Source organism: Gracilinanus agilis, chromosome 3 (genome assembly GCF_016433145.1).
Source record: "Gracilinanus agilis isolate LMUSP501 chromosome 3, AgileGrace, whole genome shotgun sequence".
In the NCBI taxonomy this organism is placed as follows: domain Eukaryota; kingdom Metazoa; phylum Chordata; class Mammalia; order Didelphimorphia; family Didelphidae; genus Gracilinanus; species Gracilinanus agilis.
In genome coordinates this window covers 9882266-9899391 of record NC_058132.1, presented here as the reverse complement: position 1 = coordinate 9899391, position 17126 = coordinate 9882266, and the positions used below count along the sequence as shown (strand labels likewise).

At 39.0% G+C, this 17126-nt stretch overlaps 1 protein-coding gene and 1 pseudogene across 1 annotated transcript in view; one reads left to right on the top strand and one right to left on the bottom strand.

Moving 5' to 3' along the window:
• LOC123240724 (zinc finger protein 850-like) overlaps positions 1-17126 on the bottom strand; it is a 264052-nt gene that overhangs the window by 55146 nt on the left and 191780 nt on the right. The window lies entirely within an intron of this gene.
• On the top strand, positions 10717-11577 carry LOC123239852 (annotated as a pseudogene).

Genomic DNA, 17126 nt, shown 5'->3' with positions numbered 1-17126 from the left:
CCGACCCCTCCACCACTCTAACCAGGCTCAGGTTGGCTGCTTCTTCCCTGGGACCTCGGGGGAAGGGCAACACCAGCCCCGCCCCCATCCTGTCAATGCACCTCCCTCCCGCACCCCCAGCGGAAGGAAGGTAGGAGCCCATTCTCTCCTCCAGGGAAGGGAAAACCCCGCCGTGGCTCCTGGTCCAGACAGAGCTGCCCATGCCTGACACCAGCACTTACATATTTTTTCCCCTTCTATAGTATTTAAAGCAATTAACCGACACAGAGACCTCCCCCGCCTCCCACGACACACTCTTACACCCCCACAAAACCCTCCAGTCCGGCCTCTCTGGTTGCACCTGAACTTCCCCCTTCCCCCCCCCCTCCACCACAACTTCCTGGCTCAGTTACCCTCAAGTGCTCCACCCGCGTCTTCTCTGGCCCCAGGAGTTAGCAAGCAGAAAGTCTCCGCTGTTGAAGCCTCGGCTGCAACTTTTGCCTTGACTCCCTCCCCTCCTCTCTCAAGAAGAAACTGCCAAAACCCACACTTGAGAGCGAGCACTTCAGGAGCAGACACAGACCTCAACAAATTCCCAGCATGCCTTGGGACTAAACAGGGAAATGCCAAGACTAGACTGACATCAAGACTCAAGCATTCTGGGAAATGGAGTCGTCTACAATGGGAGTGCCCCTGCTTGGAGGATCTCATGCCAGAGGCATTCTGGGAAATGGAGTCTTACTTCCTATCTCTGGAGTCCTGGTGGAGGAGGGGCCACGCACCAATTCTCCCCAGTTTCCCTGGCTGCAGCCTGGAACTTTTGCTCCTCCTCAGCCTCCTTCCTGTGATATAGGAGGCGGCCATGGAAAGAAACACGGAAGCATTTCGGAGGAGAGCTCAGATCTCGGGTGAGAAGGGACCCAAGAAGCCCCGGAGGCCGACCTCCTCATCTCAGGGAGGACCAAACTGAGGAAGACAGGCTGGTCCTTGTCCTGAATTAGGGGCGGGAGGATGGCTGGTTCCTGTGCCGTATTGATGCTAATAGCAGGGCCCTGGCGTGGGAAAGCCCCAATTCCTGTATTTTAGGAACAATTACTGTGTATTTCTCTGTCAGACCCGGCTCCGAGATTCCATCTAGTCTAGGATTTTTGCACTTCTTTTGTTCTTAAACATCCCAAAGCTGTTCTTCCTCTTTAACAGAATTTGGTGACTGAGTGAAGGGGGCAAAGAGGGTTTTTAGGCCTGAGAGGGTACCTTCCCAGGTACCGTGTGTGGGCAAGTGCTGAGGCTTGGCTGGACCATCTCCTCATCAGGCATTCACCAGTTCGGGGTGTCTTGGGGTGCTCCAGGGAGGGGCTGAATAAGGAGTTCCTTAAACTCTGTTAAACTGCCTGAGCAGTATCAGGGGTCTCAGCACTGGGGAGACCCCTGACCTCCATGGCCTGTCCCAGAACTGATGCTGGCCTGACCCATACATGGACACTTTTCACCCCAAATCACTCTCTCACATGAGTTCAGTCCTGAAATATGTGGATATATTGGAGGGTGGATGTTGTTAATGGTGAGAGATCGTTTAGTTGACTCCTTGGTACCCCACAGGAAAGGGACCTGTGAGCCTCCTCACAGGGCCAGTGCACTGCTCAGACTCTCAGACAGATTTCAAACCAGGACTGGATTTATTTTGAACCAAGGTAAGATGGAAGAGAGGATTAAGGAATTAGGTTTCCCTAAAACTAAGGGTTCTAGCTAAATTCCCACCTCTACAACAACCACATGGGGATTTCTTCTGTTTTCTTTCAAGCTCCTTAAATCTCTACTCTGTCTAAAATTCCCAACTTTCTGACTACCTGATACTATTAATCCTCCCAGATAACTTTTGGTAAGTTTTATAGTCCTTCAGAGTAGTTTTAGGGTGAACCCTTTATGGCAGGGTTCAACCCTAACAGGGTTAGGCCTACGATGGCTTCAGGCCTTCCCACCACAGACAAATATACTAGCTTGACAGCACAGATCTTCAGAGAAGAAGGGAACACTCTGTCAGTAGGCAGAAAACACTTTTGTATCTCAAGGGATGATGGATTTCTCCAAATAGGAACACCAGAGTTGTTCAGGGATAGGTAACCAAAGTCCCTCCTCAGCTCAAAAGTAGATGAAAATTAAAAAAAAAAAAAGTAGATGAAAATTCAAAACAATTCTATTCGAAACTAAAACCTTATTATTATTACACAAAACTGAAACTGTTACATAGAACTGTGCATCTAACTATCCTATGTAAAGAACTTAATATCAAATATTAACTACACACATAATTTCTACACATATACACATAATATACACAAACATAAAATATACACATGTATGCTATACATATACCACCATATTTACACACGTTACATATATACATATATTTATATACACATACACTCTAATACAATTTTATCAACCCTAAGTATGATACACACTATTTACATATATTTGGAATGTGCAATGTGTAATATATAACACATGTTGTAATGTATGCTGTAACATAATTTACTACCATACCTTAACTTATCAACCCTTACGTCTAATCTATCTAACTACATCCCTATATACTTCTTAACGTCATCAAAACAGAACATCTGAACTCAGACATCCTATCTTAATGAAATCTCCTAAAAACTAACCTATCTACCTATGCTACTACTATTCTAACCCACCTAAAATTGAAGCAGTATCCATTTACCTACATGGACGCTCATATATAACTAAATCCTATAACAATTAACTATTCATTGATTCACTACTTAAATCAATGTATCTAAACCATGTTTATGTTTATGTTTTTATGCTTATGCTTATGTCGTGTTGTGTTATGTTATGTTTTTGTTGTATGCAACAACTGTAAGAGGGGGAAATAGGAATTATTATGGTTGGACTAGATATTTAAGATATGGTCACCAGAAATTGATTAACTCATTTGTCCATCAATCACCTGATCCTCTCCATTGAAACTTCTTCTTTAAAGTCTCTATCTGCTTGCCATCTGCAAATCCTTCAGTCCTGCACAATTTCCTCTTTTGTCTCTGGATTCTCCTCTTCCAGCGGAATCTCCTCTTCCACAGGAATCATCTTCTCCTTACTGAACTTTTTGCCTACAGACTCAATTTGACTGATGAAATCTCAGCTTTCCACTTCACAGCTATTCTTCAACTCTTCTTCTTCTTCTACAATTTCTCCTTCTATCTCCACTATTTCCACACTTTCATCATCAATTCTATGTGCTAATTTTACATGAGAACAATGGAACTTTCTAATACTTTCACTGATGAAGATGAAATTAACACAATAATATAAGGACCAAATCAACTTTCTTGTGTAGCTGATGTTTTGGCAAAATTTTTCACATATACCATATCACCTGCTTGAAAATTATGGATAGAATAATCCAATGGACCAGATTGGTCCATTAATACTCCCATATTATGCAATTCTCTAAGCCTTTGTTGTAAAGCAACTAAATATGAAGCAATTTGACATTCTCCCCCCCAAGAGAGAAGTATAGACAGGCTTGCAAGTTTTAACCTCCAATGAAGCATGTCCAAATAGCATTTCATAAGATGATACATGCAAATCTGCTCAAGGTCTTATATACAGGAAAAACAAAGCTATGGGAAGAATATCTGGCCATTTTAGATGACTTTCAGCACAAATTTTCCCCACCATAGTATTGAGTTCCCTGTTCAAACACTCCACTTGACCTGAACTTTGTGGATGATAAGGAACATGAAATGTAGGTGTTAATCCTAGATTCTCATAGACTCTTTTCAGAATATCTTGAACAAAATGAGATCCTTTATCCAAATCTATGGTAATTGGAACACCAAATCCAGGAACAATCTCCCTAAGCAACACTTTTAGCACAGAGTTAGCTGTATTTGTAGTAGATAGAAACGCTTCAGGCCACTTTGTTAAACAATCTACAATACAAGGCAAAACCTGAATCTTCCAGCTTTTGGCATACTTATATAATTTATTTGCAAATTTTCTAATGGGAAGTATGCCAAAGGTCTACCACCTAAACCTTTCTTTATGAATGCACCTTGATTGAACTTTTGGCAAACAGAACAGCTACTATAGATCCTATTTGCAACAGTACTAATTCCTGGTGCTACCCACTACAGCTTATGTACCAAAATGACCTTTTTTTAGGAATAGCTTGACACAAATAGGTGTAAAAATCTTTTGGTAAGAGTGGTTTCCCAGTGTCTGCAACCCATATGCCATGTTTTTTCCTAGCTCCAAACATCTCTTTCCAAGTTTGAATCTCTGAGTCTACATAACTTTTAAATTAGCAGACTCCATAGTTGAAAGATACATAACATACACTGGAGCATTTTGGGCTATATACTTTGCAGTTACGTCAGCTCTATGATATCTTTTAGACAGAAAGTCTGAACCTGGTTTTGATTTTGGATAAGGCCTGAGAAGATCCGTAAGGCTTGGTATCAGTGATTTCGAAGGCATTTGGGGGAGAACTTTGTCCTGCCAGGCAGCATAGAATTCTGCTGGAGCTGTCATTTAAGTGAGCAGCTGAGTGGAATTCTGACAGAGGCTACTGGAGGACAGCTGTCAAACTTGGTCTGAATGCTATAATCTCTTTGTAAATTGGTTTATCGAAATGAATGGAGAGGAGATTGGAGTAGGAAGGCAGGTAACAGGAATCCCTATCTATCAACCCAATGGACGATAATCTTATGTCCTCAGCCACAGATGAGGCACACATGAAGATCCTCTCTAATTCTAGATGGTTCAATATCTAAGCTAATCCCTAAAATAAGAAATCAAACAAGTCTCTAGGAAGTTAACTAATTAGGATTAGAGGTTCACTGCTGGCTCAGAGAGGGCAAAACCTCTCAGGTAGAATGTGGTTGATTGAGTCCACACAGGTAGATCTTCAGTGATTGAGGATCAGGATCAGGAATAGGAATTCAGCAGGTCTTTCACAGGAATTACTTTGGGAGAGGAATTGCTGGTTAGATCAGGAGGAAAGGTCCATAGCTGTCTCCCACAGAGTTCAAGCTCCAAAAGACCTTGAGGTTTCAACCAACTCCTGCCAGATCCTGTTGGCTCTCCCAGAATCCTCTCTTACCAACATTTCATCTCCTCATCTTATTTTCCCTGCATCTGTACATTGTTTGCATGTTCCTGCAAATTCCTTTCTTCACTACCCAAAAACATTTTAAAATTAATTACATCTAGTTTTCTTTGTGTAAAAAGAGTTTTGTAGTTGTGTTCATATAATTCCTGTGCTTCTCTTGGCAGATAGATTCCCAAATATTTTATATTGTCTACAGTGACCATATAAAATGCTTGGAAATTATAAAAGCTTGGAAAACTAGAAAATAGCATGGCAAAAAGTAGGTATAGACCAATAGCTCACACTCTATTTCAAGATATGATCAAAATGGGCATATGATTTAGACATAAAGGGTAATATCATAAGTAAATCCAGGGAACGTAGAATTGTTTACCTGAAAGATCTATGGAGAAAGGAAGAATTTATGACCAAACAAGAGATAAAGAACATTATATGATGTAAAATGAATAATTTTGACTATATTAACTTTAAACTATTTTGAACAAATAAAACCAATGTAATAAAGATTAGAAGAGAAACAATGAACTGGGAAATACTGTTTTATAATAGATTTCTCTGATCTCATTTTTCAAACAAATAAAAATCTCTGTCAGTTTTATCCAAGAATGCAAGTCATTTGCCAAGTCACAAATGGTCATAGTTTATGAATAAACATTTTTCAAATGAAGAAATCAAAGCTGTCAGTAATCATATGAAGAAATGTTATTGATGGCTCTTGATTAGGGAAGTAAATTAAAAGAACTCTGAAGTATCACCTCATCCCTAACAGATTGGCCAACATGACGGTAAAGGAAAGTGACAAAGGTTGGAGAGGTTGTGGCAAAATTGGGCACTTAATACCTTGCTGTTGGATTTGTGAACTTATCCATCCTTTCTGGAGAGCAATTTGGAATGACTCCCAAAGAGGTCAAAGCAATGCATACCTTTTGATTGTAGCAGTTATAATTAATGGTTGGACAGTGATTATATGAAATTACGTGGTCATCAGTATTATATCTTGAGTCAGAAATTTATTTACAAATATATAAAAATTGAGAAGAAACAATAAAGAAGAGAAATGTGATGGGGCATAGAGAGGTTATCTGTCCTATCAACCTAAATGTTTTACTCTGGGTCTGATTAATCCAGGCAAAGATTAATTAGCTCTCAACCAGGAAGGCTGTTGGTGAGTAACCACAAGGCTTCCTCCAAGATGGAAGCTAGTCTCTTAGGGAACTAGGAAAGAAGTCAGCCTTTCATTCACCCAACCAAGTAGTCCAGCAGTCAGAGTCTAGGTTGAAGTCAAGCTCCAAACCCACAATTCAAGCTGCAGTCTCCAGCAAAGCTCCCTGAAAGACTCTCCCCAGTCAGAAGACTATCTCCAGAAGACAATTTCTTCAGACTATCTTCCCAAAGACAATCTCCTCTGAGAGAGTTCAGGGCTTGCTTTTCTGGTGACTTCTTGTCCATTCCCCTTTTCCCAGGGCTCAATCACATTTTCCAAATTGTCTAGCACTGTCCAAGGGGCACTGTCTTTGGGATTGACCTTCTCACCTTCTTAAGGTTAAGTTCTCATCAAAAGGATTCATGGCTAAGGGTGTGAATTTTCTAAATCTCACTAGTACTAAGTAAGGTGTTCAATATTTTGTTGATTAAATTTAAAAATAGACAATTTAAAAATAGACAAAGGAGAGTTAATCCTGTCTTCAGTCTAGTGAGGTACTAAGTATATTGATAACCAAAGTGTTAACTCAAAATAGACAAAGACAATAAAGGATTGTAAAAAAAGTGTAAACTCAAAGAGAACAAAGAATTCCCTTTTACATGATTCAGTAATATTACTACTAGGTCTGTGTCCCAAAGAGATCAGGAAAAAGGGAAAGGGCCTACTTGTGGGAAAATATTTGTAACTGCTCTTTTGGCGGTAGCAAAGAATTAGAAATTAAAGAGATATCTATCATTTGACGAATGACTGAACACATTCTGGCGACCACCCATTCTAACCATTACATATGACAGAATGCCTCCAGAGAAAGACCTATTGGAATTGGAATGCAGATGAAATATATGCTTTTTCACTTGTTTATTTGGGTTTTTGTTTTGAGGTTGTAAATTTGTAAGATTATTCACTTCTGAAAATAGACAATATGGTAATAAAATTTTAAAAGACCTATGTAACTGTAGCTCCAATTTCTGCCTAGTCTGGCAAGTTTATACTTATTCCTTCTTCATTTCCCCCTCAAATTCCAGGCCTAATGATTGGAATGAAAGGGAAGGCAATTTAAAAATACCTGCTCTAAATCCTCTACTGGGTAGAGAATTTCATGATTATCATTAATTTCCCAACATCCCTGTTTGATACTCTTATTGTTCTCAACATAGTTTAGGCAACTGAAGTAACAGAGAGTAAATAATTTATCCTGGGGTAGCAACTTACCATCTCTCTCAGGCTGCATTAGATTTATTTTTCTGACTCCAAATTCTAACCTCTTACCCCTTCACTACCAGCTGTGTTTAATTTCTAGATAATAGAGGTTATGGAATGTGCCTCTCCTTCTATTACAAGAGATAGATAAAGATGGAATTTTCTGATTTCAATTGTGTTCCATGTCTACCCTCCTGTAGATGTCCCAACAATGAATACAACAGAAACCATTCTGTAGGCCTTGCTTGCATGCCCCCTTTCCATTAAGAGGACCAAATTTTTTGTTTTTTCTCTCCTGATCCATTCATTCTTCTTTATGCCCAGGGCTTCTCGTTCTAAGAGAAGATTTTTATCTTCTGTTTTCAGTAAGGGGAATCACCATGGCTGCTAGAGCAAAAAGACCCAAAGATGTCCTGCCCAAGGGAGTGAGGTGAAAGCAGCTGTTACCCCAAACGACTTTTATCTGTTGTAGTGAAGGGAGGGCTAGACTTGCGGGCTGGCAGACCAATCCTGAATTATACTGTTTATTTCCTGAGGAATGGATATTTTACTCAGTCTTCCTTTCTTCCTCCCATAATTTAGTATGAGACATATGGTAGATTGTAAAACAAGATCAATATTGAGTATATTTGCACTAAATAGCGTAATATCTTTGCATCTGTAGTGAAAAGAAGAAATTTTATATTTCACTTGGCCATTACTGCAGGAGAGTTAAAAAGAGTCAAGATGTTTCTCAGCTTAGCATATAAATATATAAAACAATGACCATGTGATAGTGTATCCAAAATAATGGGAACACAATATCTGGAAGGTTACTTGAAATTGACAAAATTATAAGATTAATCAACAAGTGACTTTTAATGGAAAGACAGAAATGCTTAGGCATAGGGTTTGAGTTGTAGTCTGTTTGCAAGGAAGTTGGTTAGGTCACTTCTCCATTCTTTACTTTTGATATGACTTGTGAAGTATGATGGAAATCTTGGTCCTGTCTGTGTCACAGATCCATTGTGAGATTTCATTGTTATTGTATTTGAAAGTATTTCTAAAAGGTTCCATCTTGCAGGTATGACCAAATGATGTATCCAAAGTCTGGTTCTTCTTGTTTAAGTCTGGAAACTCCATTTGTCCTTGGGAAATGGAATAAAAATCCATTTATTTATTGCTATCAGAGGAAAGAATTTATATTATCTGTGTATGTCCCCTTTCCATCTGTGTTTATATAATTATTTGTTTTTTTTCAGAGGCAGAGACTAATTTTGAAGTGTTGGAGATATGTACAAAGCTGAGCCTTTTGTGGAAGGATCTGGCCCTCCAAGAAGCATGAATAAGGGTCCCTTTGACTTCATTTTGAGAGAAATCTGTGACTCTAAAATCAAGGTAAATAAAAAATCCAAAAAGTGACTGGGAATTTGATGAAATTGTAGAGAAATTCAGTCATCATTCAGTCCTAAATCAGTATATAAAATTGACCTCGGGAAATGACTATTATCAGTATAGTAAATACATTAAATGCTTTCTTGAAAAAGTAGGATTTGATCAGTCACATGAGAAACCTCCAGAAATGCCTATGTATCAAGGTAACCAAGGGAGAATCACCTATGGCTCAAGTTTAGACCTCACAAGACATTCAAAGAGTAAACATGTAGAGATGCTTTCTGTAAATAATGAAGAGGTGAGACCTTTCAGTCAGAACTCTGACCTTCATTCATATCAAATAAATGTGAAGAGAGGATTAACTCTCCCCTTGTGTATCTTTAGCTAAACAAGAATTCAAAGCACCCCTACTTAACACTAAGTAAGAGAATTCACAAGTTACTTGCTAGAGTGGGTGACAACTTCAGAGGCCACTGCCCTGCCCCTGAGCAGTGCTAGGCAAACTGAAAGACTGCAATTGGTTCATGTAAAGTGGAGGTAGGGACAGGAAGTGATGTGGAAGGACTATAAAAAGTCTTGAATTTCTTGTCCAAAGACCTGCTCCTTTGGACTTGTTCTTTGGAAGATGATTTTGGAGACTCTGGGTCTCTGAGCTGGGTGAGTAACTGGCCTTCCTATCCTGGTTTCTGAAGAGATTGGCTCAGGAGAGGCCTTCCTTTCCTAAAGGAGGCTGTGTTGGTAGAACCCATGCTGAAGAAACCACCAGACTTGTGGCTTGATGATTACCAGGAAATCCTCTTAGGGACAAGGGATGTGGGGAAGCCCATTTTCGGGTGAGCCTCACTTCACTGGAGAAGGGTTGGTAGGCTTGTTAAAATCTGTCAAGTGGGGAATGGCTTGATTTTTTGTGAATTTGACTTAGTTCCTTATATAGCTGGTAAATTAAACCTTTGTTAGAGGATTTTGTTATAAATTTTTTCCCAGTATGTTGCATCCCTTCTAATTTTGGTTGTATTGGTTTTGTTTGTAGAAAACCTTTTTAATTGAATATAATCAGAATTATTCATTTTACATTTTGTAATGTTCTCTGTCTCTTGTTTGATTTTAAATTCCTTCCCTTCCCATAGATCTGACAGGTATACTATTCTATGTTCACCTAATTTATTTATGATTTCACTCTTTATATTTAAGTCATTTACCCATTTTGAATTTATCTTGGTATATGGTATTGAGATGTTAATCTAAACCTGATTTTTCTCATCCTGTTTTCCAATTTTCCCTGCAGTTTTTGTCAAATAGTGAGTTCTTGTCCTGAGAGCTGGGATCTTTGGGTTTATCAAACACTAGATTGCTGAAGTCATTTACTCCAAATCTATTCCACTGATCCTCCCTTCTGTTGTGAAGATGGGATTAAATCTCCCCTGCCCGTTTTTAGATTTAATCACCAGAAGCCTATACACCCCTTATCCTTAAGTGGGAGAAGTCTCTGACCCACTGTGCGATGGTGGGTGATGAATCAGAATTGACTGACTGCCCCCTGGCAGTCTTAAGAAAATTTATAGACCAGTGAGTCCCAAAGTGGGCACCACCGCCCCCTGGTGGTTGCTGCAGCGATCCAGGGGGGTGATGATGGCCACAGGTGCATTTGGGGGCAGTGAATAACTGTAAGTGGGCAGTAATAGTATGTGACAGGGGGCGCTAAGTCATATTTTTTCTGGAAAAGGGGCAGTAGGCCAAAAAAGTTTGGGAACCACTGTAATATAGACTATAATTGGACCATGTAAAATTGGAAGGAAGGCACAGGAAGTGATGAAAAGAATGGTCTTTAAAAGTGGCAAGGGCCTGAGGGTGGGGGCAGGGATTTGTTCACCCTACTACACTGTTCCTCCCAGAAGATGGCGACCTTCAGGTGGCAGTGCCTGGCGCTGGCATTGTTCTTTACTTCTGATCTGTTGTTAAGCCTGATCTCTGTGAACGAGTACACAAAGGCCTCGGCCCAGCCGCCTCCTCCACGGAAGAAGGACATTTGTGGTTACAACGATGCAAACATAGCACGGCTGCTGGAGCAATGGGAGAAAGATGATGATATAGAAGGGGACCTTCCAGAACATAAAAGACCTTCACCGCCAATAGATTTCTCTCAAATTGATCCAGGCAAACCAGAGAGCATATTGAAAATGAAAAAAAAAAGGGAAAAACCCTTACGATGTTTGCAACAGTGTCAGGAAATCCCACAGAAAAGGAGACTGAAGAAATAACCAGCTTATGGCAGGGGAGTCTTTTCAATGCCAACTATATGTTCAAAGGTTTATTGTTGGGTCAGATCATGCCATCTTCATGCTTCGAGATGACAGCTATGCTGGGGAGATCAAAGACTTTTTGATAAGCCAAGAGAGATGTGCTGATGTAACTGTGGAGGGGTAGGTATACCCCGGAAAAGGAGGAAGTAAATTAAAAAATAAAATGAAGACAGAGAACAAGAAAAAGGATGGATATAAAACTAGGTCCTTTAAAGAAGACAAGGCAGAGAGATGATCTATGACAAACATATTAATGGAACTTTGAGAGGAGCAATTAGGAAGACATCAGCATTTTTACAGTAACTTGAGGACTGGGAAATTACAAACAATACAGCTAATTACATTTATTTCTGTAAAATTCTCAGTTGGGGTTAGGTGAGTCATCAGGGATTATGTTTAAAAGTCTTCAATGTAAAGATGGAAGTTTGCTTAATTAATTTTAATTGTTTTTAGCCACAGGAAAGTTAATATTTATTATAAAATCACTTTAAACTGTGACATTTATACTTCTTTTATCTGTTTAAAATTGACAGGCCACTTGTCCATTGCGGACTTTCCTCCATTATAAACAAGTAAAAACAAGGTCATCACTGTTAAAAGTATACTTTTCCTGTCCTAAAAGAACTACTAGAAATCTTTCAAGCCAGTTAGGCTTTTTTGTGGTTAGGAAAAAAGTTGTGTTAGAATGTTATGTTCACATGAGCCATTAAGAGTGAAATTCTTAATGCTAGATACTCCTTTCCTTCATTATATTGCTGAGAAACTGTTGAGATTTAAAAAGTGTTATAGAAGGAATTCATTGGGCTTACATTCTTGGGTACTGGTTCTGGAACTTCTAAAAGGTTTTATATAGGAGAGTAAAGGTTCACATTTGTTCAAAGAATTCAGGAGTGTGTAGACTGCTACTGATTTGTTAGAAAAGGGAAAAAACACGATAAAGCCTTGCAGTTTCTGGGCAAAATATAGGAAAAATTTCTCTTAATTCTGTTTAATTTTCATTTTTTTGTTGAAAAGATGATGGTCTAGGGTCAGTATTATCTGGACTGCTAATGTTCATGCATATGCTTTTCTTGTTTCCTCAGCATTTAGAAAAGTAGCTTATAGATTTGTCATAATAATTAAGGAGCATTTGTATTTTTACAAAATTGGGCAGCCTTTTTGGAAGTTTGTAAATATTCATGAACAGCAAAGTCCATTCCAGCAGTCAGCACAGTATTTTATTTCATTTGTTCCTAAAATGTTTGATTTTTAAAAGTGCCTAATTCTCTTTTCATGATTTTGTTTTGTATGGTACTTACATGGTACTTTGTTATTGACTGGCTTTGCTTTAATTGCCTGCTCAGGAATGAGTTGTGAAATTTATATACAATTGTAATTTTTAAGAATTAAAATTATTTGAAAAATCTGAAAAAAATAAAAGTGGCAAGAACTTCCTATGACCATGTCTTTCACCTTCAACTTGACCCTGGAAGAGCTCCAACTGATGACTTCTGACTACTTTTCTATTTTTCCTTAGAACTACCATGTGGGTGAGTGAAAAAGACTGACTCCTTTCCCTGACTTGTTCTGGAGGTACTAGCCTCCAGAGAGGTCCCTCATCTTGGAAGAGGCCTCGTGGCTAAAACCCTTGTTTAATTTACCTCTGGTCCCCCTTTTCTGGGGCCTCTTAAGCCCTGCCTGGTTCGGACCAGACTGGAGTAAATATGTACTCTCTCTGATTTTCTTACTTTCACTCTTTCTCCTTTTGTAATAAACTACTATAAAAAGTCATTTGGAATTAAGTAGTAATTTCTGATGACCACACTCATAAATTTAGTCCAACCCTCTAATTTATACCCCTTACATTCTGGCTGACCATGTAGGTTGTGACGAGTATCCTCAATCTCCCTTGTACCTGTGTTATCCTGTTCCCTGATGACTGATTGATACATCTACAGAGCTTCCTGAACCATCTGAGCCATCTGTCCATGAGAACCTCTTCCTGACTTCCCTGTCCTGCTTGGCTTCCAAACTCAATACCTCTATTACCATCCAAGGGCAGTTTGGGTTAGAAGAGTTTATTTATATTAGGGACTGGGTCTTCAGGTAGATGGGTAAAGACCAGTATAGCTCAATCTCTCTGAAGGCTTCCTGCGAGGGAGCAACTGTAGATCTGTGGGGGAGGGTTAGGTAGTGAATATTAGATAAGGTTATCCAAATTCCCTTTCCTACCTTCCCTTGCTTTAATAAACCAAACCATCCCTGTGTTTGTTACCTCTGCCTGGACTGTATCTGTTAGCCTGTCACCTACATTCTGTTAGCCTTCTCAAAACTGTGTTATCTTCTGTTACTGGCCTAAATAACGTCCTATCCCATCCCCAAAACCCACTTTGATATTTCACTGCCAAGTATTCAATCAGCACACCTTTCATGGCAAAGCTTTTGGTGGATGTCCTCTGGATAACACTTTTTGAACATCTGCAAATTGACTTTATCACTATGCCAAAAGCTGGACAGTATACATTTTGTTTAGTCATAGCAAATCTGCTGACCAGATGGCCGGAAGTATTTCATACAGCTTGAGCTACAGTGTCTTTTGTTGCCAAAGTGCTTGTAAAAGAAATTATTCCTCTCTTTGGCCTGCCGGCATGCATTGACTTGGATAAAGGAACTCATTTTACCAATTTGATCCTGTCTCAGTTTTATTCATGTTTGGGGATAACTCCTAAATTCCATGTACCATACCATCCCCAGAAATAGGCCAAGTTGAACAAATGAATAAAGAACTTAAATCTATGATTGGAAAATTGTGCTCTGAGACTCATTTAAAATGGTCTGAAATTCTTTCTCTGGCCCTTTTTTTATCTTAGAAGCTGGCCCAGAGGAGATCTACACATCTCACCATTTCCTTTTATTCATTCATTTATTTTCAGGGTTTTTAAATTTTTAATTAATTAATTTAGAACATTTTTCCATGGTTATAGGATTCATGTTCTATCCCTCTCCTCCTCCCACCCCCTTCTATAGCCAACTCACAATTCTACTGGGTTTTACATGTCATTAATCAAGACCTATTTCCATATTATTGATATTTGTGCTAGGGTTCTCATTTTGAGTTAATATCCCTAATTATATCCCCACCTACCCATGACATCTCACCATTTGAGATGCTTTTTGGACATCCTTTTATACAGGATAAGCCGTTCTTTCCCACATATACATCGTTACCAGGGGGAGATACTTCTCTTGCCTCATATATACGTGATTTGTAGACCAAATTGTGAGAGCTCCATGAATCTGGAGCTGTTGTACAAGCAGGTCCTATAGACTTCTCACTCCATGACTTGCACCCAGGTAACAAAGTTTACATAAAGAAGTTCTGGCATACTGGGGCAACTCAACCTGCCTATGATGTTCCATTCCAAGTCCATTTAACCACTCCAACAGTTATTAAAATTGAAGAAAAGGCCTCTTGGATCCATTGCTTCCATATAAAGAGAGCACCTTCTATAGATGATGAGTAACTATCCTATCATTTTCATTATATTTTACTGTTTGCTTTGAGATTTAATTTTGTTTTTAAGTATATGTATGTATATATTGCTGTTACTCTTCAGCTATTGTAGTTTTGCTATTTGATATATATTATGTTGCACTGTCTTTATTTGTACCATCCTTTACTTGAACCTGAGAAAATACCTTTATAAAAGTCCATAAACTAGTTGGACAAAACTTGTATTAGTAATCATTAGATAAGTTGATGTGCTTATTGCGAATTTTGAGAATTTTGGTACCTTCTTTGACTGTGCATTGCCTACTGCACTACTGTTTTATAAACCTGTTACTTTGTACAAATCATTTGCAATCACACTGTGGATCATGGCTAAGATAAAAAGGAAATAGATCTCATTATTTGGTTGGAAAACCTTTATATTCTGCCTCCTCTTGGCTGACACAGTGTGTCACTTTTTGTAAGCTACATATTTTTGATTTTTAAAAACATTTTTGTTATTGTTTTTCTTTGCATGTGCAATATAGTATTTGAGTTTTCCTTTTTTCTTTCTCCCATTTTTTGAACTTGAAGCACATGTCACCAGTATTAAAAAGACTTTTTGATTTTGAACTAGTGTAAGTTCAAAATATCCATTAGCCCTAAATGTAAATACACACCCAAAAGCTTTAGACTGTGTCAACCTGCCACTGGTTGTTTAAATATTATGGGGCTTTGCTTGATGAATGTGTCTGATTCAAGGAGAAGAGATCACAAAGGAGTGCAGACTTCACCTGCACAGTGCCAAGGGAGCATAGATTTAACCTGCATAGTGTCAAATGAGCGCACAGGTCAAAGAGATAAACCAATCCTGGTAGGATTGATGAGATTCTGCACCAATACAAGAGGACTTGAACCTTGTCTGAGACTCAAGGTTGTGGCTGTTTGGCATATGTTAGATGCAGGACACCTTGTACTACACTCCTTGTACCACACTTTCTATCAAGTATCTAACATTGGCTGTTATGGCTCCCCTATTCCTGAATGATGAGGAAAGATCAGACCAGGGAATGATATTTTCCATTTGCTATGAAAATCTAGTCCCTTTTCTATCTTTCATACTGTGCTTTGAGTTCATGATTTGTTTAGCTAAAAATAGACAAGGGGAGAGTTAATCCTATCTTCACATAACTGAAGCCAAACATTTGCCTGGAAATCTGGACTAGATGGTTATACATTTACCTGTGATCTATTACCTATAGAAACTCCTGTTAAGAATCACTGAAGTAATTCATATCCATTATCCTTACCCTGTAAATCATTACTTATCATTGTTTCTTTTTTTTTTTTTTTGGAAGATTATATTGGATTCTTATCATTACTTTTTTTGTCTTAAATTTTTTTTTACTTAATTTAGAATATTTTCCCATGGTTACATGATTTATGTTCTTTCTCTCCCCTCCTCCCACCCCTTCCCATAGCTAACATGCAATTCCACTGGGTTTTACACGTGTCATTGATCAAGACCTATTTCCATATTATTAATATTTGCATTAGGGTGATCACTTAGAGCAGTGGTTCCCAAACTTTTTTGGCCTACTGTCCTCTTTCCAGAAAAAATATTACTTAGCAACCCCTGTCACATACTATCACCACCCCCTTACAGTTATTCACTGCCCCCAAATGCACCTGTGGCCATCACCGCCCCCCTGGATTGCTGCAGCACCTACCAGGGGGCAGTGGTGCCCACTTTGGGAATCACTGATTTAGAGTCTACATCCCCATCATATATCCCCATCGACCCATGTGATCAAGCAATTTGTTTTTCTTCTGTGTTTCTACTGCCACAGTTCTTCCTCTGAATGTGGCAAGTTTTCTTTCTCTTAAGTCCCTCAGCATTGCTCTGGATCCTTGAATTGCTGCTAGTAGAGAAGTCCATTACATTTGATTATGCCACAGTGTATCAGTCTCTGTGTACAATGTTCTCCTGGTTCTGCTTCTTTCACTCTGCATCAGTTCCTGGAGGTCATTCCAGTCCACATGGGATTCCTCCAGTTCATTATTTCTTTTAGCACAATAGCATACCATCACCAACATATACCACAATTTGCTCAGCCATTCCCCAATGAATGGGCACCTCCTCATTTTCCAGTTTTTTACCACCACAAAGAGCATAGCTGTGAATATTTTTCTTTAAGTATTTTTCCTTATTATCTCTTTCTGGTACAAATCCAGAGTGGTATGGCTGGATCAATGGGCAGGCAGTCTTTTAAAGCCCTTTGGGCATAGTTCCAAATTGCCATTCAGAATGGTTGTGTCAATTCACAATTCCACCAGCAATGTATTAATATACCAATTTTGCCACATCCCCTCCAACATTTATTACTTTCCTTTGTTGTCATGTTAGCCAATCTGCTATGTGTGAGGTGGTACCTCAGCGTTGTTTTGATTTGCAATTCT